At 39.2% G+C, this 21,393-nt stretch overlaps 1 protein-coding gene across 16 annotated transcripts in view; it reads left to right on the plus strand.

Moving 5' to 3' along the window:
* Positions 1–21,393, plus strand: part of nrxn1a (neurexin 1a) — a 1,334,105-nt gene that overhangs the window by 1,291,055 nt on the left and 21,657 nt on the right. The gene's annotated exons all lie outside the window — the stretch shown is intronic.

Below are 21,393 nucleotides of genomic sequence, written 5' to 3' on the forward strand. Positions count from 1 at the left end.
TGTCTGTCTGGAATATACTAGCCACCCATGGCCCTCTTGAGTAGAGAATTTCAAAAACTCAGTACCATTTGGTAAAGATATCTCTTCTCTCTTTCTTGGTCCCCTTACATAAGCCGTACATAAGAGTAAGATAAGACAACTCTTATAAGAGTACATAAGACAACTCTTATACTCAAGTTGTCTCGCAATGATTGCCAAGTCCTTGATGGCTTTCAGAACAGAAATAAACGGTGGAGTGAATTAAATAATCAATTATGATTCTTTTATAATTAAAGCTTCTTTCAGTTGGGAGCAATGTAGGACAGCAAATGCAAGGATGACAGGTAAGTGGGACTTGGTGTTTAGCTCATGGAAAAGGTTAAGTTGGTAGAGGGTGGAAGGTGGGAAGCTTCCATGGAGATTAATGGAAAAGTCAAATCTACTGTCCACAATAGGTCTGGAGGTGATCTTTTCAGCAGTAGAAAATATGAGGAGTGGCAGAGATAAAGCAGGTAGTTTGTAACAGCATCTTTGGACAATGACAGTCATTACTGTGTGTCCTTTTCAACAGAGCAAAGCATCTTCACAATTTTATAGAGCATTAGAATCATTTGATAGAAATATAACAGATGGAATAATGCACAGTAACATAGATGCATTCTGAAACTAACATAAACCTTCTTAAATTATTTTGATGTTAGGTAAGACTCGTTAAAATGATTGCATTAATAGTGCAAAGCAAAGGGAAAAATCCTAATGCATTTACAGCAGAATGCATGTTGTACATTATGTATTACTCCTGAGAGTACCTCGACTGAAGAGGACCAAATTATTAATAACCATTGCTTTCTTTGTGAAAGCCTTGCTTGGTAAATACAAGTGCAATACTTGCAATATGATGGATTTTATACTTAATGATAATCACTGCAAAACAAACTGATTATTCTGAGATTGACTTTTTTAAAAAAACATCTCAAAGTAATTTGAGAACAAAAGCTCGACAATTGTTGCCATAACTGTTCCAGCACAAACTGGGTGACAGTAGGGAAGATTGCTTGAGCTAGCAATTTTTCCAGTCCCATTTGCAGCAAAGATGATGTTTTTCGTCAGATCTCATTTTATCAGCTGCTTGAAGTATTCAGAAAATCCACAGGAGTTTTGAAGCACTAACTGCAAAACACAATGAAACTGCATTAAAGAAGACACATAACTGCAATCTTAACAGCTTCTTGGTTGAGACCTTAAAATGTTCAGGCTAGTTCAATTAGTGCTTTACACAGGGTCAAAATGGATTGTGTACCTGGCTTAGTGACTGAAATACACATTACCAATCTTACTTACAGTGTGTACTTTCTTCAACTAAACTGAAATCCATGGATAAATGATTCCCCTTATCCTTCAGTCTCTAACTGGTAATATAACAAAAAAGCTTTGCAAGTTCCAGAAACATAGGTGGACGTGAATGCTAAAACGATTGTGAATTGAATTCTTCAAGTACCACCTTCTTCAAGTACCTATTCCAAGCAATTTGTTAGATCTGCTTTTCAGTTCTTGGGTTAGTTAATTAAAAACAAAAGATCCTTTTTGAGAATTTCTGTAAAATAACTACAGATCTGACTAGTATTCAGGCAATGCTTTTCCATGGATTTAAAATGGAGGAATTACTGGCAATATACAAAGAGCAACTGTGCATTTAAAGCTGGAGTGATGTCCTTTGATTATTCATATCCGACCAGCCATTTGTAATAAAATTACCTCATAAGATTGAAAGGCTGGATATCTATGTTGGCAGGTAATGAGGAAAATAAAGCTCTTCTGGCATCATTTAAATATATATGACAACTGTGCATGTTTTGGATTTAATCTGGGAAATAATATCAAGATATTTGAAAAATGTTGTAAAATCAGCAGTACAGATTTTTCCAGTAAAACAGAGTGCAAAGGAATGCTTATGGCATTTGCTCCGTGCACGTGCTCAAAATTGCTAACTACCCTAAATAAGTGAACTATTGACATATCATTATCGTAGCAGTAGTAAGAGAAAAAAATCTCAACCTCCTCTAAATGAAAAAGTGAAGGCCATGCCCAACATAGCAAAGAATCATTAAATCACCAGGTTCATGTACCATTGTGCATAGGGCTGGCTGAGCAACCATCGAAGAGCATTGCTGAACTAGAGATAAATATATCAGCAAAGGCTCCTGCTCTTAATCATAATTCTATTGGAAAGTAGGCATGCACAGACATTGGATAAAGACAAGGTGAGCATTATCAATCAATGCTGACCTTGCCAGTGATGTCAACATACCAAAAAAAATTAATAAAAAGTATGATGGAATAGTTTTCTGATAAGGCAGACCTTTTGGGTCAAAGATGGCTTGCTTCCACTCCAGATCTGTAGGTCTTAGGTGAATGATGAGGCCACCATGGGACCAATGGGACAAGAGCTGATTGATTGGGTAGTTTGGAAGACAATGCACTCCTTCCGCTGTTCTTGTTATGCAGTCATATGCTCCCAGGGAAGACTTGGTGCCTACCAGTGATGTGTTACATTTTTCAAGTAACTTTGTCCTCCTCATGATGTTTTGGAGCTCAAAGAGTGCCTCTATCTGTATCTGGAGTCTGGTTTTGGGCATGCAAATGATATGCAGCGCCCATTAGAGTTGACTGAGTGTAAATAAAGCCTTAGTACTGGGGATGTTGGTCTGGGAGAGAGTGCCGAAGTCGGTTCACACATACTCCCAGTAGATTAGGAAGAGTTTGCAGAGATAGCACTGAAGATTACATGCATTATACATCTTGACAAACAAACTCCACATTGTGATTCAGCCACTGGGAGGAGGCGGTTGAGGAGGATCCTTTGATCACATTTCCTGTGGCAGACAGCAAGGACGCTGCATTTCCATACAAAGTATTGAACAGGTGACAATGTCCATGCAGTTGTCACTTACTATCTTCAGGAGTTAATTTGGAAATCTAGGTTAATTAACTATATCTTCCTTATGCCATTTATCATTTATAATAGAAGACAGCATTTTCAAAAGCATGGCAAAGGCAATGATGGTAGAAAATATTGTATGACAAAGATCAGGTATGACAAGGTTTGCTTGTTCTTTTCTTGATTTAACGTATTCACCTTATAACAAGCATATTACATAAATCAGGTGAAATACATACAAGGAAAGCCAGTAAAAATACACTCTGAGGAGTGTTTTTACTTTCATGGGTAGTGTATGTTTTCCAAGGAAACATTGTGGTTAGAATTCTGCTCTATTAACAAGATTTTTTATTATATTACATTTCTGTGCCTGACAATGTTTTAATACCTACTTTCAAAGAGGTGATGGAGTCATTCTTTAAATATTCATGCACCTATTTTAAAATTTTCATATTTAATGGATTCAAGTAAAACAAATCTCATTACGTAACATTATTTTGGAAAGATATTTGATAGGTTTATGGCACTGAATAAGAATTATCAGCTTTCTTTAAATTTGTGCTTCAGATGTGAAAAACAGTTTTTTCAATATTCCATCCTAAGTTAAACATATTTAACTGCAGTCAAAATAAATAATGGAAACACTGTGGATGATGGAACATTGAAATTAAAAACAGAGAATTACTCATCAGGTCAGGCAATATCTGTTGGGGGGGAGAGAGAGAGAGAGAGAGAGAAAATCAACAATTTGGGTCAACGACCTTTTTTCACAATGTTCCAATGAAAGGTCATTGACTTTGAAACCTTAATTCTATTTCCCTCTATATAGATGCTACCTGATCTGCTCAGTATTTCCAGTCTCTTCATTTGTTTTTATATTTTAAAATATATCACTAAATTAGTGCCCATCATTTACCCTGGACAGCCAACTACATCACTACTTGCCACTGCCATAGATATCCATTGTTAAGTCAGTTCAAGAAATCATTTGCCCTTCCTCATTCTTTACATAATCTTCCGTCTCTATTTTATAGTGATATTTAACTTGTCCTTGAAGCAAAGCAATTGTTCTTGCGTAACAGCAGCCTCAGTGATTCATGTCCATAATCCACCCTCTATCACACCTTGCAACCAACCCCTACTTAAGGGAGATGAAGGCCAACCTTTCATTGTTGTGTACCATGTTTTCCATTAGCTCCAGAATCTCAATTGCAGTTGTCTCACAAAGTTGCCTCTACATTTTAGCTTGTGTGAAAATGAAGTGATTTGAAACTACCTCCTGAAGTGGGGTCATGCATCACTTGCCTGAAGGCAATGCGTGGATGAACACCAAAAGAGTTGATGGTTCAGTCCCCCGGAATGATCCATTGCAGAACCCGATCCATTGCAGAACCCTCGAATTACTTCATCTAAATGAAGAGGGCCAATCTCACTGGTCCTCCATTATCTGAGCCAAGCAGCATGATCTGAATGTCAACAGGAACTCTGGGAGCAGTGAAGGGATTCCTGCTCCAAAACTCATTGGCAGGTAGCAAAGTGACATTTCAAACTCATTAAGATTGTTGTAAATTTTTAAAAATGAGAATAAAAAAAGTTCACAGAAAACACCCAAAAACCACAAATACAATTTAAAAGATTTAAAGTGTTTTTACATTTTTTTTCCTCTTTGCCTCCTGATGCCCATTGAAATTATTATGGAGTTGGATCCTTCTGACTGTCCTGGTGACTTAGATGAATATTACACATCCTGGAACAATTTGAGAATAGTTAAAGCATTTGTCTCTGTGACAACAGTCACTGCAATCCAATGTAATTTATTCTGAGAGTTATGGAGTTATACAGAATGGGAACACACCCTTTGGCCCAACTTGCCATGCCAAACAAGCTGCCTACCTGAGAGCTAGTCCCATTTGCTTGTGTTTGGCCCATATCCCTCAAAATCTTTCCTATTCAGGTGCATGTCTAAATGTCTTTTAAACATTGGAAGAAATTTGATTCATTTCGGCATGATAAGGCAATATACAAGGCCAAACGTTGTTGTAATATTCATAGCAGAGCCAAAAACAAAAAAACAAGTGAAAGAGTTAAAATTAAGATAGAGATATTACTTGTTTTTTAGGATACTAAAAATGGATCCACATCTGATTGCACTGTTGGTGAAATTTTCCAACACTGTTGACGACATATTCATGTCAGGCAATATAAGAAGAGTACTGAAATAAATAAAAAAAAGTCCTGAAAATACTTAGCTGGTCAGTTCTGATGAAAGATCATCAACCTGAAGCATCAGCTGTCCCCTCTCTCCAGAAGTTGCCTGACCTGCTGAGTGTTTTCTGCAATTTCTGTTTAAATAGCAGATTCCAGCATCTGCAGTTTTTTTTTTGTTTTCAAGTACAGTACTCATTTTAACCAATTACGCTTCTGTCATGAACATTAAAATGTATCCACAAAGCAGTATTATTAGGGTTGAAATCCAAGTCCGAAGTAATTAAGGGGATGAGAATCAATACTGTGTACTATAGCTTGAGCTGCTAAATTGACCATTCACAGACAAATTCTTTTCACTCTCTGTGGATCTGTCTCCCAATCTATTACAGAGCCAGTGGTGGAAAACACTTCCCAATGTACAGAAACAACATGTATTTTGTTGAAATTGGAGTAACTGTCCAAATAAAAAAAAGTCTGACATTCATAATTTATAGTGCAAGGTTGACCTGAAGAAAGATTGCCTTAAAAGGATACTGATGTAAGAGTCTTTATCAGAAGTTATTTTTGCTGAGAGGGATAAGAAAGCCATTTGTCAGCTCCTGCAAGTAATGAAATGTATTTCAATGTAATTTACAATATTTTATCATGCATTTTCATCAATGAAAAACTGATAATCCTTGATAGAAAACATTTAGTAAAAATGCTTCATTGCAAAATAAATTATGTTAACCAATTTGAAAAGACAGAAAGACATGATCAAAATCTCTTTGCCAGCATGAAATTCTCCTAAGTTTACTGGAAATAATTGTTAACAAGAAATCTATGAATAATACGTATGGAATTGTGACATGTTTGCTATTTTTAACAATGTCAGTAATGTGGCAAAAAGAGTTTGGACCCAGAAATGAAAAGTATTGTTTTCTGTTAAATCGAATATTGGAGAATCACAGACTTATCACTGCATGGAAGGAGGCCATTCTGTCTTTTGAGTACAGGCTCTATAGGTAAGAAAAAACATGCCAGTCTCAATCACCCTCCCTCACGCCGTAGCATTGCAAATAATTTGCTTTCAGATACTTACCTAGGTCTCAATTAAAGGTTAAGATTAAATCTGGTTCTATAACTACTCCTGGTAGTGTATTCAAGACCCTAACTACTCGCTCTGTGAAAAAAGTTTTACTCACGTTAGTTTTGGTTCCCTTAGCAATCACTTTCTTTCGGTGTCCCCTAATTCTTGATCCATCCACAAATGAGGACAGCTTCTATCTATCAACTCTACCTGTTTCTGTCATGGTTTAAATACCTCTGTCAGACCCCCTCACAATTTCCTCTGTTCAAAGGAGAATATTCCAGCTTCTCCAGTCTTTCTAATGTCCCTCATCCCTGTATTCATTTTTGTCAATCTCTTTTGCACCCCTTCTAAAATATTTACATTTTTCTTAAAGCATGGTTCCTAGTAGACACATTACACTGTTGTTGAGCCAGTGTGTTATGAAGGCTAATCATGACCTCCATGTTTTTGCACTCTATGTCTCTTGTTTATAAGGTCCAGGATCCTGTATAATTATTAGCCACTTTCTCTAACACTGTCCCTTTTAATGAACTATGCACAAATATCCCTGTCTCTTTTGCTTCTTGTTCCTGTCTTAGTATCGTGCACAATGGTTTACATTGCTCTTCTCATTTGGCCTCTCAAAGGTAACACTTTGCATTTCTTAGGAATGAATTTCTCTTCCCTCCTCTATTCTACTTATAAGATTATATTCATTTGAAGTCTATTACTATATTCCTCACAGCACTGGACTCCAAGTTTTGTGTCATGTGTAAATTTGAAAATTGTGCCCTTTACACCCAAGTCCAAATCATTAATGAATTTTAAGCAGTGGTCCTGCTATCAACTGCTGGGAACTCCACTGAACATTTACTTTCACTATGAGAAGGAACTTTTCACCACTGGTGCTTGGCCAATTTTCTCAAAAATCTGGTACAGCCCCTTTTTATCCCACGCGCTTCAGTCTTGATGATAAACCTATTATATGGCACTTTATCAAATGCTTTTCAAATCCATGTGCAACATATCAATTACATTGCTCTCATCAGACTTCACTATTACTTCATCAGAAAAATGTCAAGATAGTTAGACACAATTTGCCTTTAATAAATCCTGCTGGTTTTCTCTAATAATTCCACCTTGTCCAAATGACTACTAATCCTGTCCTTCATTATTGTTCCCAGAATTTTCCGCACCATTGAGGTTAAACTTATCCCTATGCTATTTTGTGAACTATTGATTAGTGTTTTCAATTATTCTGTTCTCAGGCATCACTTCTGAATACATAATTGTTGAAAGATTGTTGCCAGGGCCTCTATAACTCCCTCCCTCCTTTCCTCAGCAACCTTGGATGCATCCATATAATTTCTTATTTATTTCTTCAGATGAAATTAAATTTGTTTTTCATCAGGACGCAAGATGAGAAAATTCCGCATCCTGGTAGAAAAGATTCACTGGGATTCAAGTTGGAAGTCTTCATTGAACTGTTAAATGAGCTTCCTCTTCAGATATTGATAGATCTGCAATTCCAGTATTTCTTCTATTTATTTTCACTTTTCTACTTTTTTTAAATTTCTTGGTTTAAGTGATTACAATGTCTGACTTAGTGATAATTCAAGTTAACGTGAACAAAGAAACACTAAAGGCAAAGATAATATCCCAGACCTTGGATTGTCCTTCAAAATAAGGCTGTGCAATTTTTTTCCCACCACAAAGCCAGCACAGCTGTACCATATATACAGATATCCTGCTGAAATAATAACTTTGTAAGATAGGCATAGCTAACTCTCATTCTGTGAGGTCAAAGTGTAACAACTATATTGCAGTTTTACTTCACAAACCACTTGTGAGATAGCACTGTGAAACTTGGCAAAACTCTATGGATACAAAGGCCAGAAATTTAAGGGCACGTCTGTAATAATTGTTCCAAATACATGGTGTGTAGAATGAACAATCTTGAGCATAACAGAGGAATTGATTTACAAGAGAAAACTATAGAGTTTTGAATTCCTTTATACATTTACTTTGGCCTACTGCACTCAACAAAAGGATAATATTCTTTTTAATTAAATATTACTTTTGTGCGCCATCTTATTTCTTCAATGTTTTTTTTAAATGAAATTGATGGACAGAATTTTTAGGTCTATTTAAATTATAGGATTTCTTTCTTTAATGAAATTAATTAAAATCATTACATGGAGCTTTGTGAGGAGACTACAATGCCGCAATGTGAAGTTTGTATTACTTGAAATAACCTTGGCTTTCTGCCACTGAATACAATATTTTAACCCTGATAGAACTCTAATAGGTTTTAAAATTTAAAATTTAGTGGCTAGACTATTCACAATGCAATGCAGATTATTAATATTTACATTCAACCCTAATTCACTCCCAGGGTAGAGTTTTCTCAAAATGTGTGTAAAAAAAATTTTGTATAATATCTGTTGCATTCTTTGGAATTCAAACAATGAGCAAAATCCATCAATCAAATGTGGGGAAGACTAAAGCCATTATTTGTGGTTGCCATCTCAAACTCTCGGCCATTGCCTACCCCATCCTCGAAGTAATTCAGAGTGTGAGCGACTTTGTGGCATGTTTGCCTCTGGGTTAAGCTTTACACCATGTTATCATTAAGACTGCCTATTTAGACCTCCATAAGATCATTTGCTTGAACTCCTGCTTCAGTTCCCCAAGAGATGGAGCCCTCATTTTGTTACCTATCTATTTTTCCAATAAATTCCTGGATAGCCTTTAGTGATAGCTTCTTGTGTTCTGTTCTTTGTGAATTTGGAGCCATCCGAAACTCTGCTGCCTGTACCCTAATCTGCACCAATGTTTGCTCATCACCATTCTGCTTGTTGCTCTGTACGGGTTCCCAACTGAGCAACACCTCAATTTTAAAGTTCTCAGTTTTGTTTTTTTTTAAACTACATGTATGGCGTATTTGCAATTGCTTCCAGACCTTTAACCTCCTGAGATATTTGCACTCCTCTAATCCACCATTGACAAATGTCTCTTCATCTGCAATGGCCCTAAATTTGGAATTCATGTTCTCTGGAATACTCCAATTATATTAGTTATTTGTGTGTATTCCCCTCTCTGATATTTCATTCAAGCAGTCATTCCTCAAATTTGAGCTTGCAAAGTGCATGTCAGCCAACTGTCATATATAAAGAAATTCTGACCCTTCAGGTTAAAGCTGTTGATACCCTATGAGGCAGAATATGTTAGGAACTGCCGACGGTACCATATAGAACTGCTGGCATTTCTGTGCAAGGACCAACAAGTTCAAGATTTCCAAACTAATGCCGAAGTCTGAAGCTTGCAGGTAAAGACAAGTGCTTGACGATAAATACTGATAATTCAAAAGTAGGTTTTTTTTCTTGGCAGTGTATTAATCTTTCCTGACAGACCAAATGCTTGATAATGACATCACTTCAGTCTGTATTTATTCACTAATTCTATGAATGCAGTATTTTTTTTCTAGCAATTTTTAGGATAGCTTCTGGGGATGCACTGTTCATTTGGAATCAATTTATTAGGTACAAGACTAGTTTGCATTCACAAAGTACTCTTGGGCCAATCAACCAAGATAAATCCAAAAGATTAAAAAAAATTAACGAGATATCAGAACAAGAAAGAAAATAACAAAACGGGGAAAGCATCTAAATTAATTCAAATCTCCTTTTCCCTTATATTTTCCTTCCAATGACACTTTGCAATAATAACAAATACATTTGTGCTTTCATTTTAGTGGTCTATAAATTACCAGAGGTTGAATTTAAGGAATTATATGTCTCTCTATTTCTACAGTACTAATGATTGCTGTAACATTTAATTTTAGTAAATGTGATGTTAGCGATACCTAGCAGGGCTCCTTGGAAGGTGTATTGTTGATTTGTAGCACAGTTGTAGCCTTCACATGAAGTTTCATTATGGTTCTCAAGATCTCAAATCTCCCTGATAACTGCATCTGCAAGAGGTGCATCCAGCTGCAGCTCCTTGCAGACTGTGTTAAGGAACTGGAGTTGCAGCTGGATGACCTGTAGCTCCTACGGGAGAATGAGGAGGCGATAGATAAAAGCTACAGGGAGGTAGCTACACCTAAGCTGCAGAAGGCCGGTAGCTGGGTGATTGTCAGGAGAAGGGAATAGGCAGATAGTGCATAGTACCCCTGTGGCCGTTCCCCTCAGTAACAGGTATAACACATTGGATAATGTTGGGGGGATCGACCGACCAGGGGAAAGCCGCAGCAGTCAGTTCACTGGCACTGAGTCTGGCTCTGTGGCTCAGAAGGGAAAGGGGGAGAAGAGGAGAGCAATAGTGATAGGGGACTCCAAAGTTAGGGGAGCAGACGGGAGATTCTGTGGACGTGAAAGAGACTCCCAGATGGTATGTTGCCTCCCAGGTGCCAGGGTCAGGGACGTCTCAGATCGGGTCCACAGCATTCTAAAGCAGGAGGGTAAGCAGGCCAGAAGTTGTGGTACACATTGGTACCAACGACGTAGATAGGAAAAAGGATGAGGTCCTGAAATGTGAATATGGGGAACTAGGTAGGAAGCTGAAAAGCAGGACCTCAAGGGTAGTAATCTCTGGATTGCTGCCTGTGCCATGTGCTGGTGAGGGTAAGAATAGGTTGATGTGGCTGAGAAATTGGTTCAGGGAGCAGGGTTTCAGACTTGTGGATCATTGGGATCTCTTCTGGGGAAGATATGAACTGTACTAAAGGGATGGGTTACACCTGAACTAGAAGGGGGACCAATATCCTTGCGGGCAGGTTTACTAGAGCTGTTGTGGAGGGCTTAAACTGGTTTGGTGGGAGATAGGAACCCGAGTGATAGGTCAGAGGATGGGGCAGTTGGTGTACAGGTTGATACAGTGTGTAGAGAGACTGTGAGGAAAGATAGGCATTTGATTGGACAAAATTGCAGTCAGTTGGATGGGCTGAAGTGTGTCTATTTTAATGCAAGAAGAATCAGGAACAAGGGTGATGAACTTAGAGCATGGGTCATTACATGGAACTATGATGTTGTGGCCATTACAGAGACTTGGCTGTCACAAGGGCAGGAATGGCTGCTGGATGTTCCAGGGTTTAGATGTTTCAAAAGGGACAGGGAGGGGGGTAAAAGAGGTGGAGAAGTGGCTTTTCTGATCAGGCACAGTGTCAGAGCTGCAGAAAGGAAAGACGTCCTGGAGGGATCATCCACTGAGTCAGTGTGGGTAGAGGTCAGAAACAGGAAGGGAGCAATCACTCTATTGCTTCTATACACCACACCCCCTTCCCCCCAAAAGAGCAACAGAGACACTGAGGAACAGATCGGGAGGCAGATTTTGGGAAGGTGCAAAACTAACAGGGTTGTTGTCATGGGTGATTTCAACTTTCCTCATATTGATTGGCACCTCCTTGGTGCAAAAGGTTTGGGTGGGGCAGAATTTGTTAGGTGTGTCCAGGAAGGATTCCTGACACAATATGTAGACAGGCTGTCTAGAGGAGAGGCTATTCTGGATCTGGTAATAGGCAATGAACCTGGTTAGGTGTCAGATCTCTCAGTGTGTGAGCATTTTGGAGACAGTGACCACAACTCCCTGACCTTTACCCTCACCTTGGAGAGGGATAGGAGCAGAGGGTATGGGAAAGTATTTAATTGGGGGAGGGGGAATTATGATGCTATTAGGAGGGAACTTGGGAGCAGATGTACTCAGGGAAATGAACAATGGAAGTGTGGAGGTTGTTTAGAGATCACTTGCAGGGGATTCTGGATAGGTTTGTCCCATTGAGGCAGGAAAGGGAGGGTAGGGTGAAGGAACCATGGTTGACAAGAGATGTGGAATATCTAGTGAAGAGGAAGAAAGAAGCTTACTTAAGGTTCAGGAAGCAAGGATCAGACAGGGCTCTAGAGAGTTAGAAGGTAACCAGAAAGGAGCTTAAGAATGGACTTAGCAGAGCTAGAAGGGGGCATGAGAAGGCCTTGGCAAGTAGGATTAAGGAAAACCTCAAGGTGTTCTACTCGTATGTGAAGAACAGAAGGTTGACAAGAGTGAAAGTAGGACCGATTAGGGATGGAGGAGGAGGGAGGGGAGGTCCTTAATGAATCCGTTGCTTCAGTATTCACTTGAGAGACCTTGATGTTTGTGAGGACAGCGTAAAATAGGCTGATAAGCTAGAACATGTCACTGTTAAGAAGGAGGATGTGCTGGAACTCTTGAAAAACATTAGGATAGATAAGTACCCAGGGCTATACGGGATATATCCCACAATACTATGGGAAGTGAGGGATGAGATTTCTGAGCCCTTGGTGATGATCTTTGCATCCTCACTGGCCACAGGAGTAGTATCAGATGACTGAAGGGTGGCAAATGTTATTCCTTTGTTCAAAAAAGGGAGTAAGGAAAACTCTAGGAATCATAGACCAGTGAATCTTACTTCAGTGGTGGGCAAATTATTGGAAACGACTCTTAGGGACAGGATTTATGAGCATTTGGAGAAGCATCATCTGATTAGGGACCGTTAGCATGGCTTTGTGAAGGGCAGGTCATGCCTCACGAGCCTGATTGAACTCTTTGAGGGTGTGACAAAACACATTGATGAGGGTAGAGCAGTGGATGTGGTGTATATGGACTTCAGTAAGGCATTTGATAAGGTTTCCCATGATGGCTCATTCAGAAGGTCGGGAAGCATGAGATCCAGGGAAACTTGGCTGTGTGGATTCAGAATTGGCTTGCCCATAGAGGTAGAGGATGGTTGAAAATGTAGCGTATTCTGTCTGGAAGTTGGTAAACAGTGGTGTTCCACAAGGAATTGTTCTGGAACCCCTGCTCTTTGTGATTTTTATTAGTGACTTGGATGAGGAAGTGGAAGGGTGGGTTAGTATGTCTGCAGATGACCCGAAAGTTGGTGTTGTTGTGGATAGTTTAAAAGGTCATTGAGGGATATTGATAGGATGCAGAGTTGGGCTGAGAAGTGGCAGATGGAGTTCAACCTGGAAAATTGTGAAGTGATTCACTTTGGAAGGTCGAATTTGAAGGCAGAATACAGAGTTAATGGCAGGATTCCTAGCAGTGGAGGAACAGAGGGATCTTGGGTTCAAGCCCATAGATTCCTCAAAGTTGCCACGCAAGTTGATAGGGTTATTAAAAAGGCGTTTGGCGTGTTTGCCTTCATTAGTCAGGGGATTGAGTTCAAGAGCCACGAGGTAATGTTGCAGCTCAGTAAAACCCTGGTTAGACCACACTTGGAGTATTGTGTTCAGTTCTGGTCACCTCATTATAGGAAGCATGTGGAAGCTTTAGGGAGGGTGCAGAGGAGACTTACCAGGATGGTACCTGGATTAAAGAGCATGTCTTGAGGGTAGGTTGAGCCAACTAGGGCTTTTCTCTTTGGAGCGGAGGAGGATGAGAAGTGACTTGATAGAGGTGTACAAGATGATAAGAGGCATAGATTGAGTGGACAGCCAGAGACTTTTTCCCAGGGCGAAAATGGCTAACATGAGGGGGCATAATTTTAAGGTGACTAAAGGAAAGTACAGGGGGGATATCAGAGGTAAGTTTTTTAACACAGAGAGTGGTGGGTGCATCGAACACCCTGCCAGGGTGCTGGAAGAAGCAGATACATGAGGGACATTTAAGACACTCTTAGATAGTCACATGGATGATAGAAAAATGGAGGGGTATGTGGGGAGGAATGGTTAGGTTGACCTTAGAGTAGGTTTAAAGGTCGGCACAACATCATGGGCCAAAGGTCCTGTACCGTATTATCTGTTTCATGGGTCTGAGATTGAATAAAAATATAAATCATCGAAGCCAAACCCACAAATAATTGTTTTAAGTTTCATGACCACAGCCTCTTCTGCCTTTAAAGGACCTGTTGTTTTACTGACAGAGTTTGATATTTGATTATGCACATTGCGTTGATATTGTCCTTAAATAGTTTGATGTGTGGCTGATTCACAATTACATTATTTTTGCATGACATCTCAAATTTTTAAGCAATTGATAAAGTTTTTGTTAAAAATATCAGTACCCCGATTTGAAAATGAAAATGGTGTGGAATGATAGTTCATTTACAGGACTGCTTTTAACTTTGAAGCACTAAATATATGCAAATATCATATTAAAAATAGTGCTGGTTTTTGTTTTGAGGTAAAATGAGAGATTGAAACTTATGAGACAAGTGTAGATTGAAACAGTGAAAAGATATGATCATTCACTTCTTAAATCTGTCAACATCTTACAAAATTTTCTATGCTTGGGAATTCAAGGGCAGTGTGAAGATTTGCAAGGGCTTGCTTCAGGAAGTAATGTACCCATATACTGTTAACACAGTAATTCCCATACAAGAGGATACAGTTTATCCTTAGTGCTGTCTGCACTTTGCTAGTTCTATTTAATGAGAACTGCTATTTCTTAGTTGTACCTCTCTCTAAATAAAGTTTGTGTTTGGACTAGAACAGAGGGAACGGAGAGTCAAAAGATGGGATCTATTCTGCCTTTCAGCAATGTGGACCTGTTGCCAATATTGGCCATTCCACACTGCAAATGACCAAGGATAGCAACAGAGAATAGAAACAAAGCTGCATTTGTTAAACATTAGGATAGTTTTGGTGACATTTATTAGGGCAAAGAATTTTTAGTCCTAAGTATTTAATGCATTTGTTAAATTCAATGAAACTATGGAGGTTGGGAGTGGTTGACATTTGGACATGCATTAACTGCCAGCAACTAAAGGTGAATTACTTACCACACCATCAAAGAAAACTCATCACAAACCAGGGCCTAATGTAGACTAAAGTTTCTTTTATGTTATAAAAATAGAAAATGCTAGAAAAAGTCAGCAGTTCAGACTGCATCTGTGGAAAGAGAAGCAGTTAACATTTAAGGCTGGAAGCCTTCATCACAACAGAGAATGAGAGAAGCAAGTTAGTCTTGGCAGCAAAAGAAGTGGGAAGGCAATGGGTGGAACCAAGGAATTCCTGTGATCACATGAAATACTGAGGTTTTTAAGATTAAGATTTTTCACTATGCTAACTTAGTAATGTGTCATATTGATTCAGTAAAGGTAGCCTCTTGAAGTTTCCCTGCACCAGCCATTCTGATCAAAACTATCAAAATGACCATTCATTAATTGTTTAATTTGCACTCAGTCTCCACATGTATTTGTGCTGAAGCTGCTGTGACTGGTTTTGTTACGAATAGCAATGGAGGGCCACGTTAACCAGTTTTTATCTGAAGTCCAGGTTGCCAGTGTAATTCTGTGGCTCCTAATATTTAAATAATTGAATCCAGCTCCCTCATCATATTAAGCTTGAAACTCGAAAATGCATTAATTAATGCTGTAAAATATTGATCTTTCTGTTAACTATCTTGTTTATAATTTGGTTAGGAAAAGTTATGTTTCCTAAAACTACTCATTTATGATTGCTGCTTATTTATCCTAGGGGTATTAAAGAGGGATCTTGGGGTCTACATCCATAGATCCCTTAAGGTTGCCACGCAGGTCGATAGGGTTGTTAAGAAGGCGTATGGAGTGTTGGCCTTCATTAGTCAGGGTATTGAGTACAATAGCCGTGAGGTGATGTTGCAGCTCTATAGAACTCTGGTCAGACCGGAGTATTGTGTTCAGTTCTGGTCGCCTCATTATAGGAAGGATGTGGAAGCTTTAGAGAGGGTGCAGGGGAGATTTATCAGGATGCTGCCTGGATTGGAGAGCATGTCTTATGAGGATAGGTTGAGTGAACTAGGGCTTTTCTCTTTGGAAAGAAGGAGGATGAGAGGTGATTTGATAGAGGTGTACAAGATGATAAGAGGCATAGATTTTGAGTGGACAGTCAGAGACTTTTTCCCAGTGCCACAATGAGGGGACATAATTTTAAGGTGATTGGAGGAAGGTATAAGGCGCATGTCAGGGGTAAGTTTTTTTTTTACACAGAGAGTGGTGGGTGCATGGAACGCACTGCCTGCAGAGGTTGTGGGGGCAGATATATTAGGGATATGTAAGAGACTCTTAGATAGACACATGAATGATAGAAAAATAGGGGGCTATGTGGGAGGGAAGGATTAGATAGACCTAGAGCAGGATAAAATGTCGGCACAACATTGTGGGCCGAAGGGCCTGTACTGTGCTGTAGTGTTCGAACACTTCCACTATGACTTTCTTTCATTTTCATTTAAACACTCGAAGAAGTTGCTGTGGTTTTGCACATTCATAACTCATTTTCTGCCCATATGAGACCTTATTAATCGTGAAGTGGAGTAATGAGGCTTGCAGGCCGCAACAGGTTACCATTTACAATTGAACCCTTCCCCATATAGCCAAGCAACTATTTTAATGTGAGAAAGGCGATAAATACCAGGGAAAGCAAATCAAAAGATTGGGATTGATTTATGTGACATATCTGAATTGCTCTGTTCGGCTGTTCTAACAACCAGTCATACAGATCAACTTCATATATAGTAAATTAAATTGATATTACACTGTGTTGGCTGGAAAATTGGTCAGTTAATCTGCTCCTTGAAAATGAAATTTGATCTTTTCTGCAAATGAACAGGATTTTTTTTCTCCCCTGCTCACTTCTTGCTGATGGGATTTTCTCTTAGTTTTTTTTATGTTAACTTTGGTGCAATTGTGATAGATGGGCTTAGCCTTTCTTAAACTGAGTTTACTGTTGATAAAGATGCCATCCAGTGATACTTCTTAAAAAAAATTCTCCTTCTATAATCTAGTTCTCTGCATTTCAATAAGATCTGGTGCTAAAAGATGCTGGTAAACCACAACTGAACACCAGTGAATAATGAAAGAGATCTCTCTAGTGGCTGGAGTTAGCAGAAAGAAAGATTGTGGATATGAAGGACAGTCCACATAACTTTAGGATATTGCTCCAGGATTTCCTGCTTAGTAGTACTATTGATGACTCCTTCCATCAATTTGATGATGATTAGGAGGATTTGCTATGTTTAAAATTGCCAACAAACCAATTGATGCAATGTTTATCTCCATGTAGAGGCTGTGTTTTGAAAAGAATGTTTGAGATACATTCCCTGCATCATCAAATAGTTTCATTAGCCCATTAGCTCATTGTCATTCATCTAAATTAAGTTCCAGTCACCATCTCAACATCAAGTGAATATCACATTAAGATAAATAACTAAATGTTTCATTAATAATTTTTAAAGAGCATACTAAAGGAGGAGAGGAAGAAATGTAGGAACATTGCAGGGATACAAAGTTGGGACCCAATTGCTAGACACACAACCAAAGTGTAAAAATGTAATTTTCATGCACTAGCACAAAACATTTCTGTTATGGAAAGTACTACCTGTCCATACATTCGATTCCAATTGAGTACAACTGGTGGCTGATACACGCTCAAGCACTGAGCGACGGCAACCAAAGACAGATTTCTCTTCCATGGATACCTTCTGTGATTGCAAAAAAAGTAGATGTATCCTGAGAATTTCCATCATTGTAAACTTATGTTAATATTTTAATTTCACAAGTCAGTAGATGTGAGATATAAAGTATTTAAAATTTAGAGTGGGTAAGGTAATTGCTGACAAGCTCTTTGTTTCAAACTAAGATCAAGGAACAGAAAAAAGGATTGTTATATGTCAGCTCAAAAACTGAATGAATCAGATGTCCATTATTTGGCCCCAGGGAAAAATTGCCTGCCTGTGTGGCAGCAGGCACACAGTAAAGAACTGCTGCTTTGCGTGATGCGCATTCTTTAATAGATAAAGTACCTGTGTTAGTTCAAAAAGTTGGCTATCTTCTATCACCTTAGTGAGTGAATGAGAGAAAGATTGTGAGAGATCTTTGATGACTAGACAAATAGCCTTTTGTGTTCAAGGGGAACAAGTAAGTAGTTCCGGTCTATAATTTTTTCATTAAAGATTTATGGGCAGAGTTTGTAAACAAAAGCAAACTGACTGCATTCTCCATGGACCTTGCAAATTTGGACTTACCTGATGCGACCCTTGCAGCAGGAACTGTGCAGGTAAATTGATAGGTCAATTCCAGTGAGGCCCACAATGACTAGGGCCAGGGTGTCTAAGCCAGCCCCATTCACAAAGCAGGAAGCATACCTTTGTCAGCTAGCTGAGTCATGATCCTGATTTAGTTACATTAGTGGAGGACTATTGGCCATGAGGTTTTTCATCTCACAAAGTCGAGTTTATTGTCATATGCACAAGTACATGTATGCACAGGTGCAATGAAAAACTTGCAGCAGCATCACAGGCACATAGCATCCAATAAGGAGCATTCATAAGAAAAACATAAATTAAACATAAATTATACAATAAAGAACACAATTAGAACAAAAAAAAACAAAGCCCATTTTAGTGCAAAGTGGCATAACGTTGCTAAACTGTAGTGATTAGGGATTTGCCAGGTGGTTCAAGAACCGAATGGTTGAAGTAGCTGTTCTTGAACCTGGTGGTGTGGGACTTCAGGCTTCTGTACCTCCTGCCTGATGATAGCTGTGAAAAGATGACATGGCCCGGATGGTGAGGATCTTTGATGATGGATGTTGCCTTCTTGAGGCAGCACCTCCTGTAGATACTACCAATGGTGGGAGAGGTGCACCTGTGATGTATTGGGCAGAGTCCACTACTCTCTGCAACTTCCTATGCTCCTGCACATTCGAATTGCTGTACCAGAACGTGATGCAACCAGTCAAGATACTTTCAATAGTTCATGTGTCGAAGTTTGTTAGAGTGCTCGATGACAAGCCAAACCTCCTTAACCTGCTAAGAAAGTAGAGACGCTGGCACGCCTTCCATATGATTGCATCTATGTGCTGGGCCCAGGAGAGGTCATCTGATAGGAGAGGTCATCTGATATCTTAATGCCCAGGAATTTAAAGCTCTCTCCACCACCAATTCCCCCAATGTAGACTAGCACACATTTGCCCTCTTTCCCCCTCCTGAAGTCAACAACCAGCTCTGACGTTGAGCGAGAAGTTGTTGTTGTGGCACCACTCAACCAGGTGTCCTATCTCGCTCCAGTAAGCTGACTCATCGCCACCTGTGATTTGTCCAACAACACTAGTATCATCAGTGAATTTGTATATGGCACTGGAGCTGTACTTAGTCACGCAGTCTATGTATACAGACAGTAGAGCAGGGGCTAAGCACACAGCCTTGAGGTGCTCCTAAGATAAGATTTCTTTTTTAGGCACATGTACATCGAAACAGAAAGTGAAATGCATTTTTGCGTAGAATGTTCTGGAGACAGCCCACAAGTGTCGCCACGCTTCCGGTGCCAACATAGCATGCCCACAACTTCCTAACCCGTACATCTTTGGAATGTGGGAGAAAACCGGAGCACCCGGAGAAAACCCATGCATCCACGGGGAGAATGTACAAACACCTTACAGACAGTAGCTGGAATTGAACCCAGGTCACTGGCGCTGTAACAGCATTACAGCAAGGAGGAATATTCTTGTGTACTGCATGCAGGAATTTAACACAGAATCCAATTGCTAAATACAATTAGGCCCTTTAATGTGCAGATCTCAATGATTTTTTCTAGGTTCTTTGTATATGTGGAGGCCAATACATCATGGAACATGTTTTAATATCACTCTTTCACTATTCATTTACATATCCAAGATCCACAAATGCCATAGGCCAATCAACAAGGAAAGAAAATTGAATCCTGTTTGTGTGTTACTTAAAGGTGATAAGACTTACCTAGTCCAGGGCATGTCCAAAATGTCAAAAATCTTTCTAGCATGTCCTGCTTCATAATTTTTTCTTTGCATTCACTTCCACTTTTCCCTTTCTTCCACCTCATCCCTCTTTGCTGCCAGTGTTGTTCAGATCGCCAATCAGGCCCTCAATACTACCTCCCAGCAATTGTTTCCTCAACCTCAATTCCTTTCCACCACTGGTCCATGGCCTAGTTACTTCCCCCTACCCTCATCCAACCAAACAATGGCATCTCTTGCCCTCAGTGCCCTAGACGTTGATGTCCGAACTCCAGATAGTATCTTACAGAGTTGTACAGCACAGAAATGGGCCCTTTAGTCCACCACATTGAACTTTTTGCCCATCTACACAAATCCCATCCGCCTGCATTAGGACCATATCCTCCTATGTCTTGCCTATTTAAGTGTCTGTCTAAATGCCTCATTCAGACAGACACCTTAATGAAAGGTCCTTGATATGAAAAATTAACTCTGTTCCCTTTCCATGTACATCACCTGCCCTGTTGAGTGTTTTCAGCATTTTCTATTCTATTTCAGATTCCCAGCAATGCAGTTTTTTAATGTTTTTAATGCTTACCCTTGTTTCTTGCAGCCAATCTTCTCCATTGAAATGAATGCACTCACTGTTAAACCTCGCAGACATTTACGCAGATTCCCTGTTGTAAGTGCAGGAGAATTGCAGCAAATTCAGGCTCCACTGTTGGATTCTCTGTGGATCTAACGTTGCAAAATCACAGCAACCAATGGCTGCTAACATCAGGAATTCTGTATTTGTGCTGAGAAATGCCTGCATTTTCCTGCAAGTTCTAGCCATTTGGTATCTTACAGGAAAAGTTAAATTATTGAAGCAAATTCATAAAAGTGGTTCCTATACATGCTTTTAGTATGCAATTCACTTTCACAACTCTTAGCAAATAATAATTAACCTATATAATACTTTTAATGTATAGTCATCAAGATATCATCAAAATTTGCTATAATCATAGAAAACTGACAGTCAAAATTGTGTCAGGATTTTATATGCCTTGTCACATCAGGGCAAAAACAAAGGACTGAAGCTAGAGCACAACACTGAGTTTTTTTAAAATAAATTGGGCTTCAGGTACACCCAATGTTCCATCAGTTTTATTGCAGGGGAAATGCCTGTTAGTGCAAACATTGTTTTCTCCAGTGATGGATTTAGAAATAACTGAAAGAGTGCTGACAACCTGACATTTACCTTCCAGTGGAATATGGGGGCATGTGCACTCTGGAAATTCTGTTGTAGACATAATGCATTTCCTTCATTTTGGAGCTCCCTATAATTCTATCTTTAAAGTCACTAACAATTTCTGCTGAAAGGATTATAGGTATTATAAATATGAAAGCAGTTGTACAGAATTCAATAAAAGCTTACAGGATCCAAACTCCTTTCTTTAGAATCCAATCCCAGACATAGTTTATACATTTGTGAATTGATACTTTGTAATACTGACCTACAATCACCTCAAAATGGAAATGGATATTGTATT

Source organism: Pristis pectinata, chromosome 3 (assembly GCF_009764475.1).
Source record: "Pristis pectinata isolate sPriPec2 chromosome 3, sPriPec2.1.pri, whole genome shotgun sequence".
Taxonomy (NCBI): Eukaryota; Metazoa; Chordata; class Chondrichthyes; order Rhinopristiformes; family Pristidae; genus Pristis; species Pristis pectinata.